The following is a 19,188-nucleotide window of genomic DNA, read 5'->3' as shown; positions in this document are numbered from 1 at the left end:
CGGAGCCCCCTTTTCCCTGGCCGCCGCCTGGGCACACGGTCTCGCTCCGGCTTTGTTCGCGGCACGGCGTTGCGTTGGTTGGTGTAGGTGGCTTGGTACGGCGTCGACCGCCGCTGAACGAGGCAGCGGGGCGAAGGATGCTCGTAGCCCCGTCGTACGGCCACAGCTGGGCTGCGTGTGCTACACACGCTTCTGTCTGGGGGTTGCGTTCAGTGGAGGCCAACGGTGGGTACGGTTGCAGTAGCGCGAAGACACAAGGAAAACGATGTTACGCAGGAAAAGCTGATAGAACGTGAGGAATCGTTGCTATAGTGTTTCCCATCCTTTAGTCGTTAAAACATATTTGCAGTGGTAAAGTGATAAATAAAGCGCGAGACACCCCTGTTTGCTTATGCAAGAGTGAATAAACTCTGTGTTGCCCGAATTAGAAGTGAGCAAACATCATATATCTGGATTCAACCACAAGTTACGCTACTCCACACTGGGATTCTTTGTGACCAGTCTTGCCAAAGAAGTATTCAGAGTTGTTAATTGTACGTGCATTTCTCATTAGGAAATGTAACCTTGCCCTTTGTGGTGAAGAGGTACGCTAGAAACTTCTGATGAATTTTTCAGGTTATGTGCAGTCAATCATCTACGATAATTGGGCTGGGAAATTTTGGGTGATGGAAGAATCTAGGTAGCGGTGGGACGCCTTGTGTACAAAACCACCCCGAGAGCCAGAAATAATTACAAGCTCAGCACCAGCCCTGAGAGTTTATCAGTCGGGGTGCCCACACGTGCTCACATTGCCCACGTGAGCTGGCCCCACATCCGCACCAGTAAGCGGTCCCGGAGCCGAGCCCCGTAGGACTGCTGTGCAGAGGCACCTGAGGCGCTCCATCTGCCATGGGTTTGGGTGGTGGTTCTGCGCTGGGCTTCTCAGTGCAGCTGTTTTCGCGGCACTGAGATTACTGATGCGACTCCTGGCAGATTGGACCTAGAAAGGCTTTTTAGTTTGTGCTTCACGCCGCACAAAGGTGGTTGCGCTGTGTGAAGAGCTAGGCTGGCTCCAAAAGCAGCCCGACTCCGCTAGACCAGATCTGAGCCAGTGGAAAAACTCTGCGCTCAAATCTGGCAACCAGCGTAAAATGTTCTAAAACTTTTCCACTGTCAGCAGCTGTGAACAAGTACATATCTCTTAGGGTTATTGTCTTGTACGCTTGCTGCTTTCTTCTTAAAATTTTCTTCCTCATCCCAAATTCCTCCTTTCGTTCTTTCTTCCCTTTCAGTTTTGCTCTTCTCTAAGTCCACGATACTATTTTCCTTGCTGCTGCATCTTGAACATGGTTTCCTAACGTGTCTTTTCTTCCTGTTTCAATGTTTCTTCAGCCCTTGTAAAACTGCTTTTTTGTGTATATAGATATGATTTTGAACTAGGAAGTACTGGAAATTTCAAAAAGCAGTGAAAATGAGTTACAGAGCAGAAGTAGTGGTGCACCTGTCCATGTCAAATTTTTCGCTCCAGTTGCAGAAATGACTTTTGTTGTTGGGTACGGGTTCTCAAGCCTGGTGTCAGAGTGGAGAGTGGGGGCCAATCCTGCCCTCCAGTATTGCTGAGCGTGGGGAGAGAGGAGTTCTGGGGCATCTGGCAGCAAAATGGGAGCGTGATACAGAAAAACTGAGAATTGCTCTTTTAAGGTATGGAATAATACCTGCGAGTGTTTATCAGGACAGGAGCGTGTGCACTGGAGAGCTGCGTGTTTTTCAGCAGTACCTAGTAGTGCAGTGATGGTGCTACCTGCTGCGTGGTTTTTCTGTAAGGCATGTTTTACTGTTGTGATGCCTAACCTTCAGTCTGATCTGCATCAGAATTCATGTAGGTGACCTGGTAGAAAAGCCTGAGACTAGTTTTATATTAGCATTTATAATTCCATGATTTCTTAAAAAAAAAAAGGGGGGGGGGAAGATACCCAAATGCACATGAGGCCTGGATGTGTCCTGAACCACAGCATATCTCCTCATCACTGAGCCTTGTTTCAGAGGTTTAAATGCCTATCTCGGATCTCTCTGTGGTATATCTGGAATATGCAGTGATTCTCTGAGCAGAGCTGCATAGATAAGATAATCCATTTCATGTTAATTGGCAGAGTTGTTTACACATGATCTCTTGCTCATTTTCCTCTTTTAAAGGAATGCGTATCCATCCCTGATTACAGCTCGGGTCAAAATCCCTCAGCACTTGTAGCAAATCTCTTTTAATTGGTCTCATTTAGCTCTCATAAGGTTGTGTTTTAATTCTCTCTTTTCTGAATCCTTTTCCCTAGTCTGTAATGTAATTTATTACAGGATATTTTATAGACAAGGGAACAGCCTCTGGCTGTCAGCAACTTTTGCAGTGTATCAAATTTCCAGCTCAACAGGCAGCTGCAGTGGAGTTTGTGGCTGTTAAGGCAGCGATGCTGCAGCAGCAGCACACGAGCAGTCTGTGGCAGCGGCGGCGCCGGGCACGACTGCCGGATCTGTCCTGGATTCTGGAAGTAACTGGGGTGAATGTTCCCGTTTGCTGTCTCTGCTTCTCTAGCCTTTTTGTAGCCGTTGCTGATGCAAGGGTCTTTGCATTCAATTTTTCCCTTTCTAGCTGTCTTTTCAGTCTCTGCGATTGAATGCAAATACATCTAAGTTGCTGTTGTTCTCTGATGATAGGCTTTGAGCAGCACAGAATTGGTAGAAGGCTAATGCTGGGAGCATATTTTTAGAAGGCCCAGAGCAACGTTAGCCGTCTTTGTAAAATGCACTGTGACTTTCCTGAACGCAGTTGCTTTGGTTAATTGAACATAATGCAAGGGGGCGAAGCTCTGTGTTTCATTATGCCTGCACCGAGGCACTTCACCTCTGGCCTGTAACAGCACGGTCTGCAGGCACGGCATGCTGGTGCAGCCTGATCTCCGGGTGCTCTGACATCAGCTCTGGAAGCCTCGAGGCCTGGTTTTTGGGGTTTTTTTTTTGAGCTGTGCCCTCTGCCCTTACACTGGCAGTTTTCCCACTATAGCAAAATCAGAAGGGAATACGTGCCTCTGCTTCAGCCGCTGGAGTTGAGATCCCAGGCTGTGTGCAGCAGCGAAGGTACAGGCAGACTTTCTGCTTTGCTGATCCTGCTCTGGAGGCAGGAATCTCCAGCAGAGCTGTGGAGCACAGTCTTAAATAGCCACTGAGAGATTTACTGGAGTACATACATCAGAGACCTAACCATTCTTTCTGCACAGCGATATTTGAAGGTCTCAGGCCTCTGGCAATTGCTGCTTGGGGACTGTTTTTCAGTGTAGACCCATATCCAGAAAGGAAATGATATAGATCACTAGACTCAATCCATATGTGCCCTATTAAAAATGCAGTAGAAATCTGTAGACGTGAATGATGAATTAATCTTCTGCACCAGGAAGATATCCTCCATCACGTTCTCGCCCGCTCTAATGTTTTTAGTAAGCTAACTGATCTAGCAGTGAATGCGAGGGGGTTGATAAGATTGTAAAATGCAGTTTAGACCTTTTCAAAATATTTGTGGCTTACGCTGGGCAATGTCACAAGATCTGTTTTTACAGAAGTGGGAATTGGTGTTTGCTTGTTTTTTAAAGCTGCCCAAACTCTCCAAACAAGGCGAGAGGGATGGTCACAGTCTATCTCTATATATAGACTCAGCCTGCTTTTGAATTTGTGAGTAAAATGAATAGTGCAAAGTAAGTAAGGACAGCTTCACGCAGCACTTGCTTATGTACTAACACCACCAAGAAGATGTTCAGAAATACCTGTCTCTTCCAAGTGTTTGTAGCTGAATGTACCCGAAGCTGTTCTTCCTGCTGGGGTTGCAGATGCTGAATATCAACCGCGTTTGCAGCTGCTCTCAGGCTGAAATGTTAACACCCTAACTTAGCCTAAAATACTGCACGCTTTCTTTCCATGAAGTGAATTTAATATTTGTCATTAAATACAAATTGTTAAGTTAAACATTAAAACTACCAATGATCAGATACCAACGTTCGTATTTTTTTTCCCCAGAATCAAGGGAGGGTGAAAAGGAGAGACGTGTTTTGTCCTCTGCTCAGTGTACGGGGCTTGTGCAGGTCCTAACACTGGGCTCCATGCTCTGTGTGTGTCACGCTGCAGTTACCATCTTCAGCGCTTTGGCGCATGTTTTGGGCGTGGGATGGGAATGAGGGAGTGTGATCTAGGGTTTTGGTGGGATCCAAATACAGCTGTACTGCACTAGTCTGATCTGTTTTCTCCCTACACTGCAGTGCATTATTCTGAATTCTTTTTTTTTTTCCTCTTTAGAAGCGTCTGCATTAGTGGAAAAGATTGTCTTGGGCATTCCCTGTAAAGCAAGAGACAGCAGAGTCTGTCCCCTCCTCTCCTACCTTCCTGTCCCGTACTGTAGCCCACACGAGGAGACGAGGGCTCGCAGGAACCTCCTCAGGGAGGAAGGGTTTCCACGACGGTGGAGAGAGTAGGACATGAAACTGCATGTGTTAAATAACATGTCAACAAGTCATAGCCCTCTCTGGGGCTAGGGATCACTGCTGCTTTTATTTATTGATGCATGTTTTTCCTCTGTATTCAGCAGTTCCCTTGGGAGCTGGGATGGCATAGCTGATGCAACAAGGAAGGAGGAAAGAGGGACAGCAAAATGACAATTTTATCCCTTCTTAATCTCTTTTTGCAGTTCTGGTCTGCCATCTGGTCAGTGTCTTTGAAAGCGTACAACCCCAGCACCTTGCCCTTTCTCCTCTGTTTGTTTCTCCAGTCTCCTACATCCTTCATTCCTGTATCAGAAGCTCTCCAAGAATATGGCGTTCCTCTGAGTCGTTCATATTGGGAGCTCCCATGTCAGGATTGTTAGATTATGTGACGGAGCAACTTGTTTTTCTCTGATCACGTTTAGTCTTACGGTTCCAGATGATTTCCATTAGCCTAATATTTTATCGGTCTTTAAGCTTTTCTCTAATTAATGCTAATTTGCTTGGCAGTATTTCTGAAGTAAAATCAGAGCTTGCATGTGGATTTTTAGAGCTCTTTAACAGATCTTGACTCTTAAATTTTCAATCTCTTTGGTATAAATTCCTCAAAGGAAACAGTGGGATGACAGGCCTTAGCTGTGATAGACTCCAAGTAGTAGAGATCAATTTAGAAAAGAAGGGAAACTTGAGATTTACTTCAGAAAGGTTAGAAGATCTCCAGAACACTTTATAAATTTCTATTTTTGTCTTAAGAGCCTGTTACTGAACAGCTTTGTGTTAGCTTTCTAGCCCTACCCGCTGCTTTAAAGTGCATGGGAAATTTCATGTCAGAAAGGGCGTTGAAAACAGTCGGTTCTGTTATCTCTTGGATGATGAGAGTTGGACTCATCTGACTACACATGAAGATCTGCGACTGAAGTGTCCACATCTGAGCTAGGCCCTATAAGTTCCCTTTACATTAAGTGTATGTTAGGGTGCAATTCATTTCACCCCAAAGCAGATGTCCACATTTGGTGAGGTGAATCACATTCTGGAAGTTCTTTTTTGTTTTTCCACTGAATATAATGAAAACTGAGGATGTTAGTCCAGATGTAGAAAATGTCAGCAGGACAGATAGCTGAGCAGAAGGTAAGCTGAGCACTTCCCAGGGTGACACTAACTGGCTCCTAATCCTGGACTGCTTTCAGTGTAGCATTTTTAATACCTTCACTGATAATTGGTTTACAGAAATTTGTCTCTTCTGATCTTAACTACCTTTCCCATCTTTAGAGCACTTTTTCTCTAGATTTTTTTTTTTTTTAAGCTAATGCTGATGCAGTGATTCTTTGCCACTGCACTTTATTCTGAAAGCTTTTGCAAATGCCGAATGTTATGGCATGCTCTGCAGCTGTTGATTGTCTTTGCCCTTGCCTCTGTGGTTAAGTTGTTCAACAGCCAGGGTTCCCCAGTAACTGGTAACCAGGACCTTACTGTGGTCCTGGCCAGCCGTGCCTGTCCCAGAGAAGTCAGACCACGTCATGAGTAGGTCTTTGTTCAATTCAAAACCTTAACCGCTGAGATTACAGTTGGCTCTGGAAGCAAGCTGAATGTCAAAATGTCAGGTAATGGCCTATGATTTTTTTTTTTTCTGTAGAGAGACAGGCTTCTCTCCTGCGCAGTCAGGGTTTTGCACTGCTGGAAGTTTTAACTTTGAACGAATGGTGAGGTCAGGCTTGGAGTGGCCCAACGCAGCGGCACATTGCGTCTAGATCCCTGCTTGAGATGAATAATGTAATTTCACAGCAAGTTGAATACCTCTTAATATTTGACGGCCCGAGGTGAATGAGGAGCACAATAAGACTGGGAACTCTGTGCAATCTAATAAAAGGCAGAAATTTTCAGTGGAGAAAAGGCTGGTTTCTTGGCTGACTCCTTAAAATGTCATCCTCTTCCATCTGTCATCGCCCGTGTCTTGTTTGTGTTTCTTTTCTGGGCATCACCCGTGTGTGGGTCTGTTTCAAGTGTAGAGATGTCTTTGAAGTGGCATCGCTTGTCTCAGCTGCGGAGCTGCCGAACTGAAATCATCGGCCCCTTACTGTTGGTGAACTGCTTGTCCTTCCAGTTATCGAGGGCTGCAGAGGTATTAAAAAGAGCGGGCGGAAACCAGTGTAGACGTTACATCGATCAATGCAGAGTGGCCTTGCGTGAGGACTGCTGCAGCTCCCTGTTTTCATCGGCTGTGTGAATCCACTTTCAGGAGAATGATGTGAGCTATCACAATGTCGAATCTGTCTTTTCAGTGGGATAAAGTGGGATCCTGGCCCAGTCTGGCAGCCGCAAAGAGGCAGATTCATTTCAGCATTGAAGCCTGGCATAAATTGCTAGTCTCCATGTCTGATCTATTGTCCAGAACACCTCTGAAACATCAAGCTTCCCCCTGCCCCCCCATTTCAGTTACAAATAATGTATTTTAATTTGTTACTTGTAATTTCGTTGTTTTTATTCATTTTTAATTAAATGTTCTGGATTCTGTCAGCAATATTTCAGCTCAAACCACATGTGCTTTACTTGTGGCTGAGTCATAATCATCTTCCTCATAAGCAGAGCTCTCTCACTGTCTCCTGATTTAGTTTTGTCTGCAGGCTTTCATCCATATCCTTCCTTTATGTTCCTGTTTCAGATCTGGCCACTTGTATCAAAGTGTGATGTGAATAAGCCTACTTCCCGGAGTCAAGGCTACCACGAAAACGTGCTGTTATCATGTGTTAGTGTCTGTAGTTTAGTATCTTGTAACCATGCGTGGAACAGGGTATGTTTCCATGGCCCAAGTCCACATAAACATATAAACACAGAGCTTTCTGCAGGAAAACTTGCTTTGCCTCAAACAAAATATTGATGTTTGCCTGTCCCAGCATTACTTTCAAATACAAATTCCTTACTAACCACACGTGGCGATACAGTGCCCGTGGTAGCAGGCAGAGCTCGGAAGTCTCTTTTGGTCTTGCGTTGCATATGTGGGCAGGTTAAAAACAAGCTAGTGTTCAGGGATTGTCGTAATTGCAGTTGGTGTTGAGTATAATGTTTCTCTGAGGTTGTTATAGCTAATTCTTTTGCATGTTGTAGAGCTATTGTATAATTACCTTATTTATATGTCAGTCCTAGCTTTTTCCCATTGCTAAATGAAAACAGGGTGAAGATGCCCTTTGAACGTACTCCTCTTGGTTTGCGTTTAAGCTGATGCTACCACTGAAGAAAACAATCCAGTCCTATACTGACCCTTCTCAATATTGGCACAACCACTCAGCAAGCAGGATCAGGAAACTGATGTGGAGATTAAAATAAACAGAACAAAACAAACCTCCTTTTTTGCTATGTTATCATTCTCCAGGAGAGAAGAAGTTACTTTTGAGTTGATCAGTAAGAAACCCGATCAAGCTCAAATGCTTTGTATTGGCACACCACAGAGTGCCTTGGGGATAGGATGAGTTGATGAAGTGCCAGGGCTGCTCTCTTTGGAGAAGAGGAGAGGTGTGACCGCCTAAACACATGCCAGATGACCACCTTAAAAGTACAATTTCACACGGTGTAATTGTAGTAATTGTAGAAGTAGTCCTACGCTACTTCTCTTTGCATCAGTCCTGCAAAATTTTTAAATGTCAAGTTTATCTAGGTTAGACTTAACTAACAGTGGTCATGACGAACTCCAAAAGGATATCGGAAACAGGCAGCGTGATAAGAGCCGAGCTGCCTGCCCAGCAGACTGAGAGCCAGTAACTGCAGCCTTTCATTGCTGCCTGTTCTTTTCTGCTTTTAATTGGACACTGGTTTAATTTTTATATCAGTGATTTCCTCTACGGGCAAAGATTGAAGAAATCATAGCAATAGTCGTTTCTAAAGGAGATGCGTCCAGGGGAAGAGGAAAGCAGTTGCTTTGATCAAGTTGCGGACCAGACCTGGGGCCACAGGTTCTGCACTGTATTTTTTTGCGCCCTACTCCAGGACCTGCCAGTTTCTCCGATGAGCAATGCTGCGTTATCTTTTATGTTCCTGTGCAATTTACCAGAAAGACGTGACACGTTATGTCAGAAAACTAGTTACGTTTCTATAGAACGGTTCTTGGTTTTGGTTTTTTCCATACCTTGTTAAAAAAAGAGACGTTCCTGTGTTTTCCTCCACATTTTTTCCTAGCACCCTGCCATTGAAGTCTGACCCATAATACTATTCTGGACAGATCTTTGGGGACTGAAATTGTTGTGAGTGCTCAGGCCCCTTCCCCTTCCTGCAATTATACCTTCCTGAAACGCATCCTGTGCAAGGGTGAAGATCAGCGAGAGGCAATGCTGAAAGAGAAAGCAGTGGAAACTGATACAGCGTCTGCACTGGAAGCAAGACTGTTCTTGAAGGATATGTCTGTAAACCGTTTGGTCTTAAAGCCTATATTGAGTAGTTCTTAAAAAGAGCAAACTTTTAAAAATAAATAAATACAGACAGACAAGCAACCTGGTCTAGTGGAAGGTGTCCCTGCCCATGGTAGAGGGGCTGGAACTAGATGATCTTTAAGGTCCCTTCCAACCCAAACCATTCTATGATTCTGTGAAACACCTCTTCATACAGATCTAGGGTGTAAAGCACAAATGCAAGATTCCGTTTTTCCCCTTGTCATTAGCCTTCATCTGGAGAAAGCATTAGGTAGGGATGCAGAGGTGGTTTGGTCTTCATGGCTGGTGATTTAGAAACCTCATGCTTGTTCTACCAGGATGGGACTGATGGCACCAAGCTTGAAAATGAGTGTTGAGAACTCTACTGGTTTTGTCCTGTCTTTGCAACCCTTTGGCGCTGGTGTTATACAGCCTCTGCTACCAGCTCTGTGTTGGGGTACCTGTAACTTTTCCTGGGGCTGTATGGAGTTCCATCTTCCTTTGCAGTCATGACCTTTTACCATAGCTGTCTTCCAGTGTTCCTATGAAACTGCTGACACAGCTGGGGAAGTGGTTGCAAGGCTTGTGAGCACACGTGCCAGGACTTTTGTGGTGGCCAGAATAAGATGAGGGAACTCTCAGCCAAATGAAATGTGAATGACCTTGTATGCACAGGCATTAGTATATAATCTAATACTTAAATTTAGATTTCCTACAATGAATTATCCTTAGGTAATATTTTTTAGGAAAATCTTGCCATCTAGCTTGATTCCACCTGTCTTGAAGGAAGAGGAAGGAGAAGCAGAAAGAAGTGTTTTGTTTCATGTAAAGTTATGGGAACAGACTGGCTACTGCAGTGAAATCCATCCTGTGAATGTGAGGAGACTTCTCATCCTTTTCTTCTGCCTGTAAGGCTGGCCTCACTGAGACTGCAGAAATAGAGATACAAGAAAAAAGTGGAAATGATTTTTGACTAGTACTGACCTGAATCTAGCTTCGAGATGATAATACTGGTGCAAAAGACTCTGTCCTATTGCTGTCACCCAAGAGCATCTTAAACAGGGATTGAGGAAATGTCACATCAAAAATTCTTAACATGTTTGTTAATTTTTATTCATTTTGGAAATGGCAAATTCTAGGAAGCAGTACATGAGAGCAGCGAGTGGAGTAGTTCTTCCCCCGTCACAGTTGCTCTGATATGGCGTCTCTCTCCTGGGGAGCAAGTCATACCATGCGGTTTTTTTGGCTTGGCAAACTTCCTGCACAAGGTCAGCATTGCCATTACGCTGGCAGCACAGCATCACCATGCTTTAAATGTACTAGCTGCAGAGGTTATAAATGACTACTGATCTTTTTGAATGCTGCGATATTTAAGTATTCAGCCTGAAGCATTTTATTAAAGGGGCTTCACTACCAGAGCAAGTGCCAAGTGCTTTAAAAATTCTGTGCCTATTTAATGTAGCTCATATTGGGCATAACTAATCACTGCTAAGGCTTAAAACCTTTGGTGTATAGTGCATTTGGGAGCAGGTAGCTATGAGACTGGGCAGAGGAATCCCCTTTCTCTTCCCTCTTCAGTAAAAGCTCTTTCTTGACGCAAAGGTCCAATTGCTGCTATTTCTTGTGTAGTGTGCAGAGCATAGCAATATGTGGGCAGCAAACTAATGCAAAGTGCTCTCCTGTCTACTGTTTCATTGTTCTTTCTGCCTGAGGCTTTGCAACCTTGGTCTTTTTTAGTTAAAATCTTTAAACAATGGATTATCTGTTTTCACAGGCTTTAGAGGATTTGAAATAGCAGTCACCCTTAGGCATTTGGCTCAAGATTACAGCAATAAATACATTCATCAGAGCCCTCTGGCCCTTCCAAGAGCCAGGCAGTCATAAGATTACCTCTGCCATATTCTTCTGCTTCCAACTCCAGTGAAGTGTGTCAACCTGTTAACAATTTGAGGTAAGCCCCATTCCTCCTGACCATTTGCACTCAGATGGTTTGTGAGAAAGGGGGTGGGTGTGCATGGTGAGGTTTGAGAGCACCTACAACAGGGGACCTTCTTTCCTGCTGGGACGTTGGCTTTTACTACGTGACCAACCTGGATTTTCTAGGAGATCAGAAACCTGCTTTGAAAGCCAGCATTGCTTCTTCCCCCCCAAAGCCCAGCAGTCTGAAAATTTCATATGGCTTTAAAATTTTCAAATTGGAATGTAATTTTAATCAATATTGATGTTTCTGATCTTTGTGTGCCAGCTGCTATTTTTCTGAAATACGGTGCTGGGACTGGAAGGCCCCATACTGGAGATTACAAACCAGTTGCCACCCCGTTGTGATACCCAATGTGGCAATTTCTGTAAGCGCTTCCAGATTGCGCTGTTTAAACAGTGAATGTAATGTTTTTCTTCTGTTACTATGAGATCTGAAGTAGATTACAGATATCAGACATTCTGCTGTGTTGCTTTGGAGAAAGATGTCAGCTATCAGAAGGAGACCCAAAAGTCCATGCCAATAAAAAGCTACGTTTTCTAAAGCAGTTTATTTCTGGTTAGAAGAGCTGTTCGTCATATGACTTTGCACGGGCTGTGCTTTGCACAATGGGACTTACTTTCTTCTAAAGAGCAGCTTTATCTCAGGAAAGTTCATTGCATAGGGAGATCTGTGACGTCCGTACATGTGAGGTCCTGTGAAGATTTCCATCCCTAACAGATTCTATTGATTTTCAGCAAGTGCTATTTCCCAGCCTTCTGAGCTGTTCTTATCACACCGCATTGTGCTGCTCATCATAATTAAATAGCATGTGCTGGCTGGCCACTGGCTTTATCAAAAGACCCTCCCAATACAGGTACGCAAATTGGAAAAGGAGAAAATTTGATTCTCTTTGGAAGGTTTTTGTACTTTGCTTCTTTTTTTTTTTTCTTCCTTCCAGCAAGTAAGTAATGATAAACATTTACTAAACCACATTGTATGTTTTCAAAGTATATAATACACATTACCTTTGCCTTGGAAAACTTTGAGCTTGCTTTTCAGCATAAGATACAAGTATTTAAAGCATTTGTAAATACAGCTCAGTCAGCTTCAGCACTTTGCCACATAAATTTTCGTCAGAAGATGGTGAAAGCACGGAGTGGTTTTTTGGGCTAGTGCTTACAATGATTGCAGCATTTTCTACTGTAGTTTTAGTCTTTACCACCACACCTCAATTCCCCTTCCAGGGGAAAAGTAGTCTCACCTTTTTTGGGGTTTGTGCGGTTTTTTTTTTTGGTGGACAAGAATTATGAGAATTGGTAATTTAACTAAGCAACGTAGCAGGCTTGTGTCTGCACTCTATAGAATCTGTATATTGAGGCTGGTGTCTTTCACTAATGTGGATAGGTGGGACGGGGAGATGAACTATCATGAACATGAATATCTGTTACTGTGTTTTTGACTATCAAAAAGAATGGAAGTGTATATACAAAATATATATAATACGTGGTTATTGATACTGCATTACAGCTAGAATACTCTTTTATGTTCCCATGAGAATTAGCTGAGAGATACAATGTCAAGGGAATAAACGTAGCTTAAGCATGCTTCAGACTTTGTAGAGCTGGTTAGAAATTCTGAAGATGCCACCCCCACTGAGCATGTGTGAGCCTGGGGCTGACCCTGGTTTCTCCCCTGAATTGCAGGTCCCTGCCCGTTAGATATGGTCAGCACTGGAGTTGCACCAGAACTGAGAACCTGTCCTGTAGTCCGGACTCTGCAGTCTCTGTACAGAGAGGACAGGAGGGAGCTCCTGTGCTGGGGCATCCAGGGGTTGTGAGCTGGAGCAGGCCAGCATACAGACTGATCCGTAAAGGAGATGGAAGCTGAAGCTGTAAGCTGTGGGAAATGAAGGCTATGGCTGTTGAAAAAAGCTGTCTGATTCTAGGAAATTAATGGGGTTCATAGAAATGGTGGACATGCTGAGGTGCTAGTAGGCTTTTGGGTGCTAATGAAATGGAAAATATTGCATCAGGAGGGTACTGCTTCTGTCAGCTTGTGTTGCCAAAGGGGAAGTGTTAAACAGGGAACTGACAGATGACCAGCAAGGACGGGCAAGTATGGCACGAGGAACGTGAGAAGGTTAGATTATAACAGGTTAGGTGGAAGAGGCAGGCTTTGGAGGAGAAAAGAAGATGAAACAGCTAAGATACAGATAGCAAGAAGTAGATACGAAGGTTTGTAGCACCTTCTTGTGCCTTGGATGGAATCCAGGTCTCTGAATCTGAAGACCTGGCTGTCAGAGGATACCTAAAACCTTCTGGCAATGCTGCTTCCATTTTATAGTTCTTCCACGCTGAGAACAACCACCTATAGTTGCTATAACTTATGGTTAGCTCAAGGTGCCCCTGTGGCAGATTAGGTGATAGCTCTGCCCATGTGATATCAGTGGGATGGTTATGTAGTGGAATTAATCATTTAGGATTTTGTTTTAACATGGAAATTGGAGGCAGGAGGAGAGACATACACGGGGGCATGTGTATGGATGTACACCACCACATTCAGATATTCTGAAGGTTGTGAGGACAAACACTCATAAGATAGAACATATCAGAATTAATTTTGCTTATACAACCTTAATGCATCCCCCTTACATAAAACAATTTCTGACTTACATGGATCGTGAAAATATGGGGGGAAAAAAAACTTAATTTTCCCAAACTTGTTCTTTTAATTCTACCATCTATACATGTTTTGCTGTAATTACTATAAGGAAGAAAGCATGCTACAGACTGAAGATTTTGTGTCTAGTGGTATTAATTGAACTTTTGGAAACCAATAGTGTGAGTTAAGCAAGCATTGTTTATGTATTAATTCTTCTTACTGGTGTTATAGAGTGGTATGTGCAATTTGCAGCCTTGAAATACTAGATCTTGGGAGCTGAACTTGCTGTGTTCGCTAGGGCTTCTTTCCCTGTCTGGGGAATAATGAGTTGCAAAAAAAGTCATACCTTGAATTACTTCCTGTATTTTGTCCTTTGGTCTTCCCTTCTGTGACAATAGCATTAGTGTTTTGGCCTAAATGATAGTGAAGCTTTGCTAGCATACAGGGAGAAAAACCCATAAATCTAACCACTTTTAGGGAAAAAGGAAGTGGAGAGGTTGCGGGTGGGAGGTCCTGTGAAACAGCTTAATATACAGCTTATGAGTCAGTAATTTCCTTTCCTTTTGCAGTCATCTTGTCCAGATGGGGTATTTTCTTTTTCCTTATCAAGCCAGCCTCTTTTTCTACCCTGTTTCTTTAGGGACAAAACTGCAAGAATAACATGCAGTGGCACAGGTGTTATTCAGGCCATGAAACTTAGAGATAGAGCAAGGAAACAGGCAGGAATCCACTGCTGGAGCAGCAGATCCCACAGATAGTAGGATAGATGATGATCAGATCCCTCTCCTAATCCATCTACTGCATGTCCTAACAACCCAGATCGCTAACCACCTTGAGTTTGTCTTGCCTGTGAAGAAGTGTGCAGCTTCAGAATATATTCTAACATGATAGCTAACATGCAAAGTCTTTGGATGAAACAAGTTTTGTGAGTGATTGTGAGGAAATCCTTTTAGACTCAAGACTGAAGCAATAGTTCAGAGAGGTATGGCTCCTTTTTCATCTCAGTGGCATATTACCACAGACTCGTTTCAGTAGTTACACTTTTTCAAGTTTCCTTTTGAAGGGGAAAAAAGTACCACTTTTTATTATTGTTTTCTACATTGAGAGCTCCATGTTCTTTTTCCAGGAGGATTGATCCTTTTGTAATTTATATCTGTAGGGATTTAAATTTGGGGGCTCTTAGTGGAGTTGCCGTGTTTTCTGTAGACTTGAGTGTCTTTTGTTATGTTAGTCCTGTTTGTGTTGCACTTGGTGATGTAGCTGAGCAGTCCTGTGATCTGGTACTTCATTCTTAAGCAGTCCTGAACAAAAATCTCTGTGTGATCAGTGGTTCATTAGGCACTATAATTAAGGCAGACCCATTTTTCCATATTACCTAGTTCAAATCCATGTCTTCACATGGAAGAGACCAAAGAGGTTAACAATCAGCTGATCGCTGTGTTAAAACAAAAAAAATGCTTCACCTCTGCTCTGTTACAAGGCCACCTTATTGTAAGACTGCTGCTGGCAACCTGCGTGGAAGTTTTGAGGTGTCTGCCTCCTTTGTAACTTTGTGGAAATTCGTTAGTTCTCGGAGTTGTGATTGGTATTTAAATGATATTTTTATCATTTAGCCCTAGGAAATTTCCAGTATAGAAGGGAAGAGGCGGTCCTCGCATCCAGAAGCTTACTACTTGGAATAGCCAGCATACAGATTTAACGAGAAGTACAGGATGTAGCGACCATCGATGCTGCTGCCTGCTTGACCCCATGGCTCGCGGAGTCTTTTCATTTCTGGGGGCTGCGCAGGGCTGGTTGCGCAGGGCTGGTTGTGAGCCACCTGCCCATGACGGGGGGAAGGAGGGCTGGCGGGCCGGTGGTGGGAGCGGGCATCAGATCTTCCGGAGCAGAAAGTCGGGGTAGGAGACAGCCACAGACTTCGCTGATGGATTTCAAACAAACAAACAGGAAGTGAGTCACGTTCCTCTGCCTCTGTCAGCAACACCCACAGGAAAAAGTCGCTGGATACATGTTTTCCCTATTAAAGAACAAACCTACTGTGCAAGGTGTTGAGGCTTGGAAGTGAAACTTAGGCAGAAGAGGGAAAATCGGTGCGGAGGAGTCCTTTTTAAAATGTTTTTAGAAGGAACTTAAAGGAGGTGTTGATTTGTAATTGACCTTTTCATTTTGCGCCCAACGTTGAATTCAGCTGTTTTGAAGCTCTAGGTAGTTTGCCTGTGCTAGAAGGTATTTTTGGGGATCAAATGGAAAATGGCATTTGCTTGAGGCCATTTTGTAAAATGCTTTTGCCTTCTATCTCATCTGCATAACATGCATCGGTGGAAGGTCTACTATTCCCCCCTCCCTTGACTCCTTAATTAGCAAGTATTTTTAGTTATTAGTCAGTACTATTTCAGAGAAAGGTTAAAAACAGGTGAATTGTGTAGAACAGAGATTACTCTGGAGATAGTTAAACTGAATTCTCAGTGATGAAAGGAGAGAAACAGGAAAACGGTAACTTATAAGCAGGGCAGGTCTTTGTCCTGTCTTAGTGTTTGTGGGTAGATTATGTACTATTGTTTTGTTTTTTCACAGGACCTGCTAAAATAATGGTTTTCCAAGTAGGTGTCACTGGATTGTGTCACAGATTCACTGGAAGTGTGAGTGCAGTGGAAGGGGTAACAGTAGCTGTTTGTGGGTAGATTATGTACTATTGTTTGTTTTTTCACAGGACCTGCTGAAATAATGGTTTTCCAAGTAGGTGTCACGGGATTGTGTCACAGATTCACTGGAAGTGTCAGTGCAGTGGAAGGGGTAGCAGTAGCTGCAGTGTTTGTACCTCTGCTGCTTCAGAGAGGGAACGGAGTCAGGCAAGTGGGACCATCTTTACTCGCAGGCTGTGTTGACAAGGAGGAACTCAGCAAATATCCATCATATTTAACTTCTTAGCATTAGGTAGACGTGACAAAACGAATGAAAAATGCTGTTTCACTGATGTTTTGGTGTATGACCAGTTTGAATGTCTCTGGCTCATCCAGATTGAGCACTCTTTGTCATAACCCCTCTCTAAAGTGCCAGAAGACCTTTTTTCATATGTCCTAAAAACACAATGTCATTGATACTTGGTCGTTGCCAGCATCAAATGACTCGAAACCATTGCATAAGCTTCTGTCATTTCAGAATTAGTGGTGATCTCATCATTAGGCCTGTCAGAGACATCCTTTAATTTAATATTTTAAAAACTGTTGAATCGTCTGGAATTGTTCCTCTAATAAATGGAGAGATTATTTGACCCAAGTGAAGCCCCGATGGCTAACATCAGGGAGATAATACCAGATCTCTTTAACGGTATTTAGATATCCGTCCATGTTTTCCAGTTGTCAATACAAGAAAAACTGAAGTCCAATAAGAGTACCTCTGAAGATGGATAGCAAGTTACTTAATCTATTTCAGGGCCACCTGTAATTGCAAGAGGTGAATTACTGGCTATGCAAGGCTTTTTAATTGGGGAGAGGGTCACACGCTTCCTGTCAAGGTTTTCAAATGGTGGAGGGGAAGCTAGCCAGCACACTGACGGGGGGTTGGCTCCAGCCTCTGTCAGTAGTTCTGGCCAGATCAGGACAGAAGATCAACTTCATGGCCGTGAAAAGTATAAGGAAATGCCTTACTCGGCCCGCTCTAACAATTTGGGGTAGATGAAGAGGACAAATTACTGTATCAGAATCTCTGAGTGGGTTGTTCAGTGTATTTCTTCCTTTCTGTCAGTTAACTAAGTAACCTCTTCCAGTAATTTTTAGGTTTGGCTGGTTTTTATATATGCCACTTTCTTAATTCTGTAAAACAGTACCATGAAGGCACCGACTGCTGCAAACTTCACGTCCTGCAGGTAGGAATTATGTCTGATGGCAAATTCAGAAGAACAATACTCCGGTGAACAGGTAATTTGTACAGCTGTTACGCTTGTTCCCACCATCAGGGGAGGAGGAGTGTTTCTTTCTAGTATACCACAGTTGTGCTGACGTGCTCAGAAAACCCAGCAGCCCTTTAAAAACTCTGTATTTACCATCATTCTTCACGATGATGGTATCGCTGGTAATTTCACGGTGAGACTTTGGTCCTGTTGTTCCTAGGCCTGGGTGTTGAGCTGTGAGGGAGGTGCGCTGAGCTCTGCTTTTTAAGCCCTAGTGCAGGGGCACAGAATGGATAATACTGCTGGTAAGAAACATCATCTCAGATGCAGAAGGTGCAGCATATGCATTGTCGGTAGCTTTCATACTGATTACAGCATCTCTACGAATTATGGTCATTGCAGAGTACTTTCTGTTTATGATATAGTTTCTCTGTAAAAGAGAGATTGACGATTTCTTGTTTCAAGTAGCAGTTTAGGAATAGATAGCTTGCCGTCATCAGAAAGGGAGACTGTCAATGATACTGGAAAGTAACAAATTCAGTTCTGGCCAAAGGAAAAATATTTCATTCAGGGCACAAATTAGTCTGTGGAACTCATTGCTGCAGTACATCATTGAGGCTAAAACTTCGTGGGGTCAAAAGTAATGTGATATTTATGTGTTAGGAGAGTAGTAATTGTTATATAGACAAATCCTGCAAATGAAAACAAACTTTTAAGGCCTTTTGGAAGGGACAGACAGCTTCCTTGAGCTTAAGGTGTCCCTCAGTGTAAAGGATAGTAAGAAGGATTACTTCTCCTGATGACTAATTTGCAAATTTGTCTTCAAGGCTTTCTTCTGCTAGTCTTCGCAATACCTGGAGCCGGACAGTACAGATGGTAGGATACTGATGTGAATGAGTTTTAGGCCAAATTCAGAATGACATTTTTATGTCCTGTATAATTTTGAAGTGTTTTAAATAACTATGATTCTTACCAGACCACAAAACAATTATGGATATCCCACTAAAAACAAGGTGTTGTATTCTGATTATTACACTGGTGATAAAGTACTAGGTAGAAATGTATTCTGCAGTACAGGCAGGCTACTTAGAATAAATGCAGGCTTTTGACAGGAATGAGGAATAATGTAGACTTTTTTTTTTTTTTTTGAGGTATCTTCAAGAACAGAGAGCAGACCTAGTTGTTATTTGGATGGATCAGGCAGACAGTGGCACATCTTTAACCTGCTCTCAAATCATGTTCGATTTAAACAAAGTCCAGCGTTATCTCATTTTGGACTGAAGTCTATCTGCTGTTGTGTTTGTCTAAACCTTTGTCCTTGTTGAGAAACGGAAGAGAGGTTAGAGGCCGGTGCCGGTGCTCAACGCTTGCTCCACAGGAGCGTGACTCGTAAGTGGGCAGCTGTGTTTCTGCGCTGCTGATACGGGTCCGATACGGGTGGATTGAGAGGTGCTCTGGCAGCCTGTTGATGTTGCTTTGTCATTTACACATAAAAAGGCCGTGTATTATCCAGTCCCGCTCTGCCACACCTGAAGTGCTGGGCCACGCTGGTACAGAGCAGCCCTGATTCAGTTTGTTGTTTGTAGCATTGATGCTCCCTTGAGGCATCAGGGCACGGCCGGGCCTCGGCAGGGCTGCCTGCACCTTTTTTGGCCAGCTTGCTTCTGAATAAGCGTGCAGTGCCACAAGCTAGAGTGAGAGAAATTGAGTTGGTGGCTTATGGTCACAAGCACAGAAGTATTTTCAAAACAGTCGTTACCTCTCCTAAATGATTAGGTTTCTCTTTGG

The 19,188-nt window shown here is 43.4% G+C and overlaps 1 protein-coding gene across 3 annotated transcripts in view; it reads left to right on the top strand.

Moving 5' to 3' along the window:
* Nucleotides 1–19,188, top strand: part of NDST2 (N-deacetylase/N-sulfotransferase (heparan glucosaminyl) 2) — a 142,739-nt gene that overhangs the window by 2,768 nt on the left and 120,783 nt on the right. The window contains exon 1 of one of the 3 annotated variants that reach the window (XM_009322452.1): nt 12,692–12,741. The exons of the other annotated variants lie outside the window; for them this stretch is intronic. The gene's annotated coding sequence lies outside the window, so the exon portion shown is untranslated. Of the gene's footprint in view, nt 1–12,691; nt 12,742–19,188 lie in introns of those variants that run through there. 3 annotated transcript variants of the gene reach the window in all.

The sequence above is a fragment of the Pygoscelis adeliae genome, unplaced genomic scaffold (assembly GCF_000699105.1).
Source record: "Pygoscelis adeliae isolate BGI_AS28 unplaced genomic scaffold, ASM69910v1 Scaffold244, whole genome shotgun sequence".
Taxonomy (NCBI): domain Eukaryota; kingdom Metazoa; phylum Chordata; class Aves; order Sphenisciformes; family Spheniscidae; genus Pygoscelis; species Pygoscelis adeliae.
The sequence above is the reverse complement of the archived record's forward strand: the minus strand, read 5'-3'. Positions and strand labels throughout refer to the sequence as shown.